Here is a 13,814-nt window from a genome sequence, read left to right as displayed (position 1 = left end):
AAATTATCGAGTATACTTTGTGTTTGCGTATGTGGCTTCAAAACAAGTGTGGCGCGCGGGCTGATCACGGGGACCATTCATGCTGTCGATTGGCAACATTAACGGCAACAACAAAAAGTTCTTAAAATAATACTTATAAACGGTGTCTGTGACACTTAAGAAGAATGGGCAGAGTAAGGAATACCCGACTTGATGGGGAGCTTGCGTAAAAATGCATATATAATACATATACAGTTGGGGCCAATGTAATGAGGATATGTTCTTTAAATTCGAACAAAGCTAGTTATATGCAGTTAAATTGGCCTGAAAGCCGTGGTGTAGCTAGGGGGGGGAGGGGCCCGGGCGCAACATCTTGGGGGCGGCAAAAATGGCATTAAAAACTCCAATTCGGGCAAAAATATCTGCAAATCGTGTCAAAAGTGTACAAGATATAGGGCGAAAATGGGTTTTTTCTATGGTTTTTAATAAGATGTCTTGTAAATTAAATAAAAATTCACTTTTGTTCGAACCACCTCATGAAACTTGTAGGTAGGTAGATAAAGCGGGGCGGCAGAACATCCTTGGCCCCGGGCGCCCGAAGTTGTAGCTACGCCACTGCCTAATATAATATAAGTTAAATTATTAAAATAAAAAACTAGAAAGAAAGAAAGAAAGCGAGACTGTGCCCTTAAATCATTATTATTATCACTTTCAAAGTTTCCTTTTTCCAGTTTCTAACGAAATTTATATATACATATGTATATAAAAAAAAGAAAAATTTGTGTAATTTGTTTACATTTTTAAAATGCAACTATACAACAATAATCCACCTAAAAAATGTGATCGAGTTTTATGCGTCCACATTACAACGCCTACCACTGTACATTACCGTCTTTACAAACAACAAACCAACTTGTAAATGCCATGTAGTCAACAACATTTTGCTCTCCTTGATTGTGGGCATTGGCAATTACAAGTACTTGACAGGCGCTACGCATAGCCGCTACCGCTATAGCTCAACAATTTTCTTCGCGCCACTACGCGTACTCTTCCACTAGCAACATTGAATGCCGCATACCGCCTTTTTCTGTGAATTTTTCATAATTTTTTTTTACAACATCCTTTGTATGGTAGCACCGTTGTTGGCGCGCACGTCTCGCATTAAATAAATTCCAATTAAGTTATGAACATGCACGCCCCTCCACCGCCGGCGCTGGCACACTAGTGCGGCACGCAAATGCTTTTTAGCGCCGCTACGGAGGCCGCCGCAAATTGTTGCCCATACGCGCGCTCGCATAGCAAGCTGGTGGCCTACCTGTCGCGCCCGTCTTTTACGGCGTCGCTTTGCACCCCTTCTCTTGCGCTCCGGTGCCTATCGTCTTTTATTGTGCATTTTATTTTTTATTCCCCAATTTATTGTAATTTTTTTGCTTAAAATTATTATTTTTTTTTTGCACACAATTTCTGCGTTACGCACGTCTTGCTGCCGCTTTTAAAAAGCATTTCATATTTTTGTTGTAGTACTCTTTCCGCTTTTTTGTTTGTCTACTTGTTTTTATGCCCACAAATAAATAATTTATTAGTTCACACCGTTTGTTCGCTCGTTGCAATTAAAAGTTGTCGAAATTCCAGTCACGTAACAATTTAAATTCGTTTTAACAGTAACGTAAGTGCCGAAGCGGTAGAAAAAGGCACCCGAAAGTAGCGGAAACGACGCATGCACAATCGTTACACACGCATATGCCCAGTGGTCCCAGATGTAGTTGACTATGGCTGTCGGTCTGTCGCCCGAGCGCCACATTCGATTTAATAAACGCTTTAAGTGGCGCACCGCTGCATACCACTTGGAGGTAAATGCGAGGAGATGAATATCGGCATTTTCATTTGAAAACTGTTTACAATCTTTGATTTCATACTCTTGAGCCACGATTTTGACGGCCTAAGCAACCATAGCAGTATAGAAGAGTCATGCCATAAATATTTTTTTTCTCTACCTATACTTATTTGTTCTCTCTCTTTCTCTTTAAAATGTACTTCTATTTCTAGTTTTTAATTCTGGCTATGGATTTCGATTTTAAGCTCCAAGCATGTTCTTTTGAGGCATTGATAGGAGTGATTGACCGGCACTTAGCTTCATTGACAGTAAACAATTCTAGAATATAACACTCATAGAGTTTGTCAATAATTACTTATATTGATTCATCATCTTGCAAAACTCCAAGTATTATGAATAGAAACTCAATAAATATCAACGTATGTAGTTTGGCGCAATTGGAGATCCCGTGGACAAAAACGGAGAATTTCTCCTCACGTCTTCAAAACTCATTTCGAAAAGCATTGAAATTTAAGAAAAACAACTGATATTACCAAAATATGAATTCAAAAACCGATGATCTGAAAATTTTTGATCTGAAGCATCCTGAGTTCAACAAAAAGGTTAATTTATCTGGTATTATATATTTCACATCAAAGAACTCGAACACAACTTTAATTATTCATAGATATAATAGTATAATTTGGTTAAGAATTGATTTTAAGAACCTTCGTTTCAAATTTGCTTAAGATATACTTGAAGTCTCAGTGTGAAATTTTTTTTTCGCGAACAGAGTGGGGGACAGATTGGGGGTTTTCAAAACGATTTCCACTCTCAAACAGTTTCGAAGATATCCAGTTCCGATTTGGAGAGAATGTCATTGTCTTTCGCGCTATGGGAGATTTGTTTTTTTTAGATCTTCCTATTTTCTCTACGAAAAACTGTCGAAAAAAAGGACCGAATTCGATACTTTTTATTCAAACTGCCGCCTTTTTGTTAAATTTCAAGAAAAAAACAAAAGGCTTCCATAGCGCGATAGCCAATTTCTTACAGATTAATAATCTTTTAGAAATGTTTGGTTTAGATCAAAATTGGGGCTGCAATCGTGGACATCGTACAGACCCTTTTTTTACGTTCATTTCAACAATTTAGTAAACTATTATACACCCAATAAATAAACAAAAAAAATCATTTTGTATTCGTCATGAATGTATTTATTTATAAAAGAAGGAAGGAAGAAAGGATTTTTTATGATAACCTGAGAAAAGCTGAACTTAATAAAATGTTATTAAGAGGTATTTAAATGGTTTCTCTGCTGGTGAACTGGAAGAATTTGAGTTAAATTTAAGATTATTTTTAATAATATCGTTCGAACCTCTAGTGCATACAATTTTATCTTCTCTCAATTCAGATTTCAACCACCTGAACTCGCTATTACCTCTGTTCTTAGTATACGGCCCACTGGGTGTTGTAGCAATAACAATCCGATGATGTTGTTGAGCATTGCTACTGCTTGTTAAAATGTCGCGCGCATGAGTATAAACTCAATTGATGTCTAACAGATGCGAGTGCATAAACGTGAAATAATAAAATTGAATAGTCAAAGGCTGCCGAGGGAAGCCAGATTAAGCAGATAGGCCAGTAGTGGGCCATAAAAAAATCAACAAACTATTACAGCAGCCATGAATTCCAAAGTGAATGGCAAGATTTCATGAAGTCGATATTTCTACAAGTTTTAATTTTCATTTTTCATTTTTCATTTTTGTGTTTTTTTTTCGCGCAGATATTATGGCCGCCGCATGCTGCAATACAGACAGACACTGTAGAGGCATTTGGCCTACAGGTGGAAGCTCAGGTTGTTGTTGTTTTACGAGAAGTCAGCTATGCGCTGGCTTGGAATGAGAGATACATATCTCGCACGCGGAAACTCATATCTTTGGCATTTTATTGTCAGACGCGCGCATTTTTTCTGCTTATTTTTCGCTTCGCTTTGGAATGTCCAGCAAATATTTGCTGCCAAGCTAGATATGTTTATAAGTAAGTATGGTATTGGTGTTCCAGAGTTGCGCGATAAATGTGGCAAAGTAAGCCACATAGTTGGAAACACACATATACCTATAGATACATACTTATATATAGATATAAATATATGTAATTGCAGTTAAACCTGCGCTCAGCCACTTGTAATCGGTCTGTCATGTGTGCTGCCACAAATGTCATTAGCTGCCATGCCCACTTGCTGATTGCATGCGCATGTTTACTTTATTTTCATTTCATTTAGTTGTTGCTGCCACTTTTTGCGTGGCACTAGCACAATCAGGCCGTCAGTTGGCCTGCAGTTTGTTGCCTTAATGTCCATTCAGTGTAAAACGTCAAGAGAATGAAATGAGTAAAACTCAAAGCGATATCCGTACAAGCGTCAAAAGCGTATGTACATGTATGCGTATTTGTTTGGGCTTTCAACTCCGTCGGGCCTTTTGGCACCTGTGCGCCATGAAAATAGCCGTTGCACAAGTCGGTAAGGTGGCTAAGTGCAGCGCTGAATGCCACACGCAAGCGTAAGACAAAGTCGCCCACAAATACATATGTGGCGGTAGAGAGGGGTAAACTTGAATAATTAAAATTTGAACGCAAAATTTTCAGAAGTCTTACTTTTGATTTTGGGATTTGGCGAGGAGACTTCTTTCTTTTTTTCCCTTAAATATCAACCCAGAAACTGTTTTACATATGAAAGATCTTTTCTTTCCCTCTATGTATCTAGAATATATCGGAATGAATTGTGTTAGCAGCATATGAACTTAAGATCCTCTTAAGTTTGAGTTCCGTCAGAATTGAGAGGGATTATTTGGATTCCAAACTTAATATGATACGTTTATTCATCGTTTGCTTCAATATCGAGGAAAGTACGAGTATACAGCGTCTTACAAAGTAAGAAAAAGTATATACGTTCGCATATTAGTTCAAGATTAACAAAAGGTTCTTCGTTATCCAGAGTGGATTTTAAGCTTTACACAGCGCGAACTACATCCTAGACATTACTGGATTAGTGTGAGAATCTAAACATAACTTCTTAGGTATATTCGATGATATATGACCATTATGCGGAAATATAATGAAAAGTGGATTAAACTTTTCCTGGTTACAGCATGTTGGTGGCTTCAGATGAAATAAGCTACGTCTATGTTTTCTACTGTGCATTGAAAAAATTTGCTTAGTTTCGTTTGTATATAGAAACTACAGCAGACCAATTCCAGTCAGCGGTAACCTGCTGCTAGGCAACAAATTTTCTGCTTTGAAAAAATGCATTTGCAATGATTTGCAACCTGTTAGCAGAATGGGCAACATGTGCAACAAAGACGCAAACATCTCAAAACAACAACAAACCATTGTGTGCTACCGCTTTTTCATGCAAATTTCATTTTGTTTCTGCTTTGTGCATAATTTTCGCATATGTCTTTAGGTTGCTTGCCTCTAAGCAACGGAACTATGCATGTGGCGCTGCCGCTTTTGGTAGGTTGTAGCAATAAGCAAAATTTCCGGCGTGACCACATATCAAATACGTGTCACATTGACAGTTTGGTAGCGTCATGTGACAAGTGAGGGGAGCGTAAGACAAACAAAATATATATATGTACAAATGTACATAATGTTGCACAAGATACTTAGGTTTTGTTGTAAAATGCCATTGTTTTTTGGCATATGATTTGACATATGAACGTTTTTAATTCTTTTTCATATTTAGTTTTGTTGCGAATTGCTTTTTTATGCAACGTTTAACTTAACTTGCCACGCGGACGAGTTTCACAATTATTACATGAAGCATATGTGTATGCTAAGTGACTCTAACTAATTAATAAGTTTACACTTACCACCAATTCTTGAACTTTACTGCATATCGGAAGAACTGTAAGAGAAACAAAAATATATAATAATTAACAGTAATTTTTGAATGAAAAGTATGTAAAAGTAAACATAAATATGGAATAATGATATTATAGAAAGAGGAGTAACGTTACCTCTCACAGGTGCATTTTCTATAGCATGAATGGGTGTAAAAACTCATATATGTATCTTGGATTCATTCGGTCAATTTATATTTTAACGATATGCTATTGTGGTTCGATCTCATAAATTTTTTCGGAGCTTATAGCCCTGCCTTGGGTAATAATCCATGTCAATGGATCAGTATGTATGGCAACTATATGCTATAATGGTCCGATCTGAACAATTTCTTCAGTTGCCTAAGATAGTGATCCATGCCATATTTTATGAAGATATCTTGTCAAATGAGAAACCTTTCTATCCAAACAATTTCTTTGAATATGCCATGGCAATAATGCATGCCAAATTTCACCTCGTGAAATTAAAAAGATTTCCCATGCAAGCACTTGATTCCAATCGTTAAGTTCGTATCACAACTGTACGCTATAGTGGTCTGTATTGGTATTGCCTCAGACAAACTATCTATGCCAATTTCTGGATAATACTTTGTCAAATTACAAAGCTTTCCAAGCACTTGGTTCCGATCCGAGCGTGGCCCAATTTCGGCTGTTCCGACAAATGAGCAGCGTCTTGGTAAGAAAACAACGTGTGCAAAATTTTTGATCTAGATCTCAAAAACTGAGGGACTACAGACGGAAATAGTTAAATAAATTTGTAGGACTCCTACGCTTCCTTTTAGGTGTTATAAACTTTGGGGCAAACTTATTATACGCTGTTCAGGGTATAAAAATACGCTTTTAAAGTAAAAAGTAAAAAATAGTTCCTAATATAAACTGTCTGCAATTTTATTAATTAGTTGTATTATTGACAAAAAAGTGTGGCATCCCCGATATACCAAAAATATGGTACAAAGCATGTGCCATTAAGTTTCAGTGCCAATGAAAAAGGTTACAAACATACAGGTGAATCTAATATAGGCATTATAAAAAGGGTTTTTAATGTTAGCTGATTAACACCTTAAGCGAATAAGACAAATGTATCTAAACTCTATTTCTTTTTATAGATCTTTTATCAGTTAGCGTTTATAGATGAATACGCAACAAAATATCAGTACTTAGTAACAGCTTTTGAACATCGTCTTCTTAAGGCATACTATAAACTCCATGCTACTCGTTTCAGGTACTCCACCACCTATCCACTTTAGGTTTAGCAAATTATAGCTGAATATCAAAGGTCCTTGAATGCTTTGCGGGAAGTTCTAGAAAAAACTTTAAACTTTGACCCACAGATGAATTGCGCAAAAGGGTGACTTTTTCGAGGATATGATAGTAATTTTCTGCTATATGTTCATTTTTGGAAGTTAACCTAATTTCGAAGCTCTATGGTAACCAAAGACGAGATTAAGTTTCGCAGAATAGTGAAAAACGGCATTGTTTAAAGATGGAACGGGTAAATAGAATAGAGCGTCTACATAAGTTTTTTTCCTTAGAAATAAGCAAAAATTCAGGAAAAATGTTGTACCAATTCTTAAAATATGTATCGGTAGTTTCAATCCCCTCTAGGACAAAGCCTTAAATTGTATTGCATGAGAAATGACAAGGGCTTCATTCATTACAATATCTTTACGAAAAATTTTCATTGAAAAGTGACTAATAATGAGGATTAAGAAATAAATTACGTTACGTAAAATGTATATTTGTCAATTGAGCAAAAAACTCCATTTTGGATGGGGTCTTGAATAATACTATTAGAAAAACCGAGTTCCACTCACCAGGAATCATCGAAACCACTAATTTTCAGGTTATGTTTTCAATCTTGAATGACAAACACATAAGATAGCGAAATTAGACAGCAAAGGAGTTGTTAAATGTTAACTTTCAGCGTGTGAGTTAAGTGAGTTGAGCATTCTTTGGCCACTCGTCTATAAATAATATTACAAAATTATAAATGTAATAAATTATGATTTTTTATTAACAAAAATAATAAGCCTTAAAATTCAAATATATCGAAAATGGAATAATTTTATTACACCTGCGCTTCGAAATGAGCTCATCAACAGTCGCTACGACTGTGATGACTTCACTGCACCTAAGAAAACAAAACATAAAGATTAAAAACTCAAATTAATTTTGCAAAATATAGTGAGCAGCTGTCAATGCAAATTAAAGCAACAAAATAAATATACCTTACTACAGCGTTCAAGAAAATCTAAGCCAGCAGCTTATGAATTTCGTTTATGCGCAATTTGCATAGAAAACAATTGCAAAGATTGCAGGTTTTGACAGGCGTTTAAAACAACCAGTTCTGTATAATTTAAATCCACAAAGTCGCAAATAAAGCATTACTAATTTATGGTCCTCTGCTAATGAAGTGTGAGCGGTAATGAAGCGGCGAAAGCGCTAAAGACAGGTTTATAGCTTTGCTGCCTAACAAAATGCCAGTCGCAGTGATTAAGGGATTTGCTTTGAGGTAAAATTAAAAATAATATTTCGATATATGTACATACATACATATATACAAATATATACTACAAGTATTTAGAAAGTTTAATTTCGAGCAATTTTCACATGCAGAGCTGGCATCATAAATATATAATCATTTGAACGCTTTGAAATATAAACGCAAATCTTATGGGCATTGAAGAAAATCTTCATTTAACACGAGAGCATTTCCAGGATGCATTAATTCTCTAATTCAAGCTAAATTATTCAAGTGAAATTGCATAATATTAAAACTAGTGCCGAACAAATGCAATTTCAAAGGCGTTTCAATTAGGTAAACTCACATATATAAACACATATCGACACATAACATCTAAAATTGTGTAGTAATCCATTTCGATATGTTAGCTGAGAGTTTGCTTTTGTTGTATTTTCATTAGCAGACCTTTGAAGCTTTTTAACTGCATTTTCACCTGTTTTTAAATGCTTTTAGTACACGTTTGTTTGTTTATTTACTCGCCTATTTGGCCATTTGCATCTGTAAACAATGCCACTAACAGAATATTTGTTCAATTGACAATATGTACCTTTGTATGTGCAATACCTATACGCATCAATTGATCTGTTATAGCCCATGTCCTGCTGTTTATATTGCACGGGTAAACAAAATTTGTGGCGCATTACAATTTAAATTAGCCATCGAGCGTAAATACTTAGCTGGACAAATTTTAGGCGAATGTGGCATACATTCGACCAATGTTAGCGAAAGGCAAATGAATGCAACAAAAGAATGTAAAAGCGTAATAGTTACAATATGTATAGTATGTGCAATTAAGAAGGTCATGGCAAGCAGTTGGCAATTAATTGAATTTTGGACTGACCATACTGATCATTTATATTCATACATACATATGTGCATACATACATACATATATATTTGACAGGGTCTCCGGCGTTTCTTTCTGGGTGTTACAAACTTCTTAGCAAAATTAATACATCCTGTTCGGAGTATAAAAATCTCTCTTGTGAACAAAAGCTAGCTTTAGCTAGCGATCTCTTACTACCGAAATCCAATTATAAAAGCCCAAGTTCAAATAAGATTTTCTACATATCTCAATAGCCGCTCACTTACAATTATAAACGAACATTCGAAGTACATACATATACCTTTATGAACTTTTACTTAATACTATGTTCAGACCGACACTTAATCATAAGATGTCGGCTGTTGAGTAGTTTATCCCACTAATCTTATAAATTTAACAAGATTTCGCCATACAAAAATGACAGTTCTTATAGCGGGATTCTGTAACCAGTCTCTAGTCTCTATTTGAGACATTTTGAGGCAAAGTCTCAATTTGAGACTAGTTACTATTCACTAAACAGTCTCTAGCGTTAGTCTCAAAATATTGAGACCTGGTAATTAGCAGGTCACAAAACCAAAAAGAACTCTTGTCTGCCATTTTGAATATACCGAATAGAGATCATCACAGATATTAATCGATTGTAGTTATTTTCTATTTTGTAAACAACTTAAACACGAAAAGGTTAAAAATAAATGAATTTTACATAAATTTCGTAAATATTATGAAACAAAGTCAACATATGTATATTTTTACTTTTATTGATAATTATGTTTTTTGACTATGTTATAGAAAATTTAATATTTGTTATCGACATATGTATTTATTTTCATTCAAGTTTAAAAACATCTCTGAATAATGAAATGTAATAGATTTTATTACTGTCACTTACAGAAAAGCAAAATCGTCTCAAGTCTCAAAAATTGTCTCTAACTCAAAATCTCAAATTTAGAGACTTGAGACAGTATCACAGTACAGAATCACACGGTTAATCTCGTCTCCAAGGTGATTTGAATCTAATCTACGCGAAAACTCTCTGTGCGACTCTGATTTAGCACCATCTACATGTCAGCATTGGAAATCTATTACATTATCACAGCTGATTTAGACACTACAAAGAGAAAAAAATGTAAACAAACAAATGAATTAAACGCAATTAATCTGAATTCACCTTAAAATCGACTTCTCAAATAAATGCATTATTTCCATTATATGGAAATTATTTAAAAGAAGACGGCTTTTATAATAAAATACTATATAACAATGTTTTCCTTTAATAAATGTTAAGCGATATGAATTCTTGAATGGGCTAGATTAGTGAAGATCTTAAATGTCATCTAATCACTTGAAACTTTTGATGGAAACATTGTGTATGAAAATGGTGATAAAGTAAAATATTTTAAAATTATTTTCTGTGTTAAAATACATTTGATGGGATTAGCGTTGGAATGACTATATCCCTTGCTTTCATAACAATACAAAAGCCTTGAGCCACGAAAGAAACGGTTATTCAAAAACGTTATCCGAAGATTTAATAGCTGTAGAACCCCACACACTGCCGTGGTCTTCATTCAAAAATTATTTCTTTCGTTTTATATTTCTTACTAAACTATAATAGGCTGAATAGTTATGAAAAATATTATATGTATTATTGCTTTTTCCATATTTGGTTTCAACGAAAACAGCTATGCTTTCGCAAGTGGTCTAAAATTTATCATCTTTGATTCACAATTTCTCTTCCCGCTCGTAAATATACTTATTTGATAAAAAAAAATATTAATTTGAATAGCTTACGCCGGTATACGGCAGTATACAGTTGCTTGTTCGATTCGCCATACTCGAACGTTTAACACTAAATTTCTTAAATAAATATTTATTAATTTATTTTTTTATTATTTGGGTGGAAAGACGAAAATGAAGGACGCTGGTTCGACAGCAGATTTGACAATTGTTATTTGAATAGCCATAGGTTAAACAGTTTTGCATCCGCAAATTGGTTCAGATAGAAATATTCAACTTTTAAGTCATTCATTTGTTCAAGGCAAACATTCCAAATCAAAACTTAAGAATTGTTTTGGGTTGACGTATCTCCAGAATTTTTAGAACTGAGGGATAAGATACACAAGTACATATTGATGTGTGAACCCTTACCATAATATCGGTTACAAACGTATTCTTCTACTTTTGTAGATTTAAAGATTTCCCCTTTATACTCGCGATTTATTTCTAAGTCTTTTATTTTATCAATTGTGATTATTATATTGTTCCACTTCACAATGAGATAATGTATAATAGTTAAATCTTCGAATATTTAATGAAAAGAATAAATTTCATATTAATTTCGATAACAGGGATGAATTTCCTAAACATCCGACTAAACAGTAACCAATTCCAGTTCCATTATTACCCTAACAAATGTACATACATATGTATTTTCCTCTATATTTATCCCTCGTAATGCATTTTAACTAGACATTATCGCCGTGTTAGTCAAGATTGCAAATATTTACCAATGTAATTAAAACAAACCGGCATTTCTCCCCCACCACACCGCTAGACATCCGAACGCAGCGAAAGCCACTTTCTGCGGTCCATTTTCCAGCTACAATATGCTTTCACAGACGAAAACAAACGCCATCTAATTGTAAATACCGGCTCAAAAATAAACAGAATTTCATTTAAATTGGGGTCAGACGAGCTGTTGCGGACGACTGGGCGCTTTGTTTTGCCAGCGAAGAGAAGAGAGATAGCACAAGAGGCGCTTGTTCACTCACATACCGAGCAATTCCGCATTAGAATTAGTTAATTATTTAAATATGAAGTGAAATTGGCTCATAAGTAATACATGGAAATCCCCACGAATTCCTTGCAGCAACAATAACAGCAACAAAACGACACTGCTTAGTGCAAACGCCAATAAGTCTGCGGTCAACGAAATGATTGAGTTTGGTTCAGATGAGGCACCCAAAAAGCCAATAAAAGCCAGCGGAGGTTGCTGCCGCTGCCTCCGTGAAATGTGTGCGCGGCGCTTAGACCGCGTCTAGTGAGAAATGTGCGCTCATTAAAAAGGGTCGGCGCAAATATTTTACTGGATCAAAGTGCAAAGTGATGGCTTTGGATGTGAACGATGCATGCATACATACAAACATATTTTAAGAAGCGGTTCTCATTGAATTCGCCGCCGAAAAAGCTAACAAGCTCGAAAATATGTAGGAGTAGTTATTGTTGTTGTATAATTAGTTAGCTGTTAAGTACACATTAGATAAATGTGCTTGGGAATTAAATCATGAAAAGGCAACAAAAACAACGACAAAGAGTAGCAACAACAACAAACTGAACAATAACAAAAACAAAAAATATTAGAACAACATAAACACACAATATTACAATCGACAAAAACAACAACAACACGAAAATAACACAAAGCGTGATGCATAAATGACGGATAACAGCATGAAAGCATATATGTATGTATGTACATATGTACCTACATAAATATACACATCAGCAAACAAATTTATATGAAATTGGAAAAACGTGTAATCAATGGTTTAAAGAGTATTGTGAAACAAGCAAATTAGAAGGAGGAGGCTCACATTAGTAATGATCTGCGGAGTGATAGCCACACAGAGCTCTAAGCATTAGCTACAGTACGAGAGTTTAACGAGATAGCCATTAGTCAGTTAGCTGGTGCTGATTAGTCTGGCTGCCTTACACATATAGCGTTAGTATTTAGACAGATGCGCGGACACAACTTCACGTACATATGTACATATATAGACGTATGCGCAGAGTAGTCGGCTGCCAGACAGCAAAGTGAATATTTGCTCAACCCACTTTTCAGGCACAATTACGGTGCGTGCATTGCGTATTGCAGTGGCTTGGATGACAGGCGCTGATACGGGGTGGTAAACAAGGTGAGCGAATACGTCAGCTGGTATTAGTTTTGATGTGTAATAAATACGCTATAGCAAATATGAATTTATCAATTTGGACACAGTGGGAAAGTTTAGAGAAGGTAAAGAAATTATGGTATAGCTTATGTGCTTATGTACATACATACTTATTAACTTATGCACATGCATGTATGTTGAAAAAAAAATTCAGGGATTCCGGAAGGTTCTGGGTCATATTGACATACATATGTAAGTATGAATGTATGCACACACAAATACTTAAAATATGTTAGAAATTCTGTATTACTTTTCTTAATCAGAGCACCTAGCCATAGTACTGACGTGAAATCCGACAAAAACTTCTTCTAAGATTTAATAAATAATCGCAAAGTTAACTAAGAAAGCATTCCAATGAATTTAGGCTTTATAATCCTCATAGTTCAAGGAAGCCACATTTGTCCAACTGGACCTAAAGTATAGCAAATATGCATTATGAACTGATGAAATGAATATTAAGGGAATGGATTCTATAGTAAAATATGATTTTATTAAATATGGTATTTTGAGTGCCTCTTTCAATATTTGGACAAATTGTAAAATTAACGGACACAATCTGCTAAACCTTATGCATCTACTATATAGTATGATTTCTATTAGTTGGATTATAACTATTAGTTAATGAGATATAGCATTTTTATGAAGAAACTTGTGTTAGTTTTAAAAAAAAATGGATCATAAGGCATTTCGAGTGTTAATAAAGCACTGCTTTTTGGGGTAAAATACTTCGACTGTCATTCTATTGGACTGCACATGATGAACCGGTTCTCAGGCGTGGAAAAACGAAAAAGTAAGCTGGAAAGGTTATAATATCAGTATTTTG

The 13,814-nt window shown here is 35.0% G+C and overlaps 1 protein-coding gene across 1 annotated transcript in view; it reads right to left on the bottom strand.

Annotated features, from left to right (window-relative positions):
* The window catches only part of LOC120777065 (insulin-like growth factor-binding protein complex acid labile subunit), a 128,743-nt gene extending 121,118 nt beyond the window's left edge, over window positions 1-7,625 (bottom strand). The window contains exons 1-2 of the mRNA XM_040108190.1: window positions 7,506-7,625; window positions 5,665-5,696 (exon numbers count right to left, since the gene is read on the bottom strand). The gene's annotated coding sequence lies outside the window, so the exon portion shown is untranslated. The remainder of the gene's footprint in view (window positions 1-5,664; window positions 5,697-7,505) is intronic.
* Between the last annotated feature and the right edge of the window lie 6,189 nt (window positions 7,626-13,814).

The sequence above is a fragment of the Bactrocera tryoni genome, chromosome 5 (assembly GCF_016617805.1).
Source record: "Bactrocera tryoni isolate S06 chromosome 5, CSIRO_BtryS06_freeze2, whole genome shotgun sequence".
Lineage (NCBI taxonomy): Eukaryota > Metazoa > Arthropoda > Insecta > Diptera > Tephritidae > Bactrocera > Bactrocera tryoni.
The sequence above is the reverse complement of the archived record's forward strand: the minus strand, read 5'-3'. Positions and strand labels throughout refer to the sequence as shown.